A 686-nucleotide genomic window follows, 5' to 3' on the forward strand; every position below is an offset into this window, starting at 1 on the left:
TGCAGCAGCAAAGACCGATATTAAGGCGGCAGGCGGGGCGACGTTTATCTTCTAAAATTAAAAATCTGAAATAATAATCTTAATTAAACAAAACTTTTAGCCCTTTTTTTTAAGATATAAATTAATATTAGATACAACCAATTAAATAGAAACCTTAGAAATGCGCTGTAAAGAGAATTTTACGTATATTTAGTAGATTGGATCAATTGACTTTGATATATACATTTGTATATGGAGGATGAACCAAAAAGCAACTTGGCAATTGATCCTTATTTTAAACCAAAAATATTACTAAAGAAAATGGGTAAAGAATGAAAAATAAATTGTAAAGGCAACACAAGCTTTATAACTTTAACTAATCATTTTTTTTTTTTTTGTTTTATTTTGGTTTTTATTTCATTTTTTTTTTTTGTTTTGTTTTGTTTCGCTTTTGTTTCTTGTTCACTTTCCTATATATTATTAGATGGTACATATACATATGTAGTTTATATATATATATATATATATATATATATATATATATATATATAGATGCTAAGCTAAATATTTTGTTTAACAATAAATGTATAGCTGCTTGGCTCCCTTTTCGCTTTAACATACCAAACACGATTGATCTGATCGAATCGGATCCAATCTGATCTGATCTGATTTCTTTGTTGTTTTTTGTTTATTATAGAGAACTCGTG

Source organism: Drosophila tropicalis, unplaced genomic scaffold (assembly GCF_018151085.1).
Source record: "Drosophila tropicalis isolate 14030-0801.00 unplaced genomic scaffold, ASM1815108v1 contig_463, whole genome shotgun sequence".
Taxonomy (NCBI): Eukaryota; Metazoa; Arthropoda; class Insecta; order Diptera; family Drosophilidae; genus Drosophila; species Drosophila tropicalis.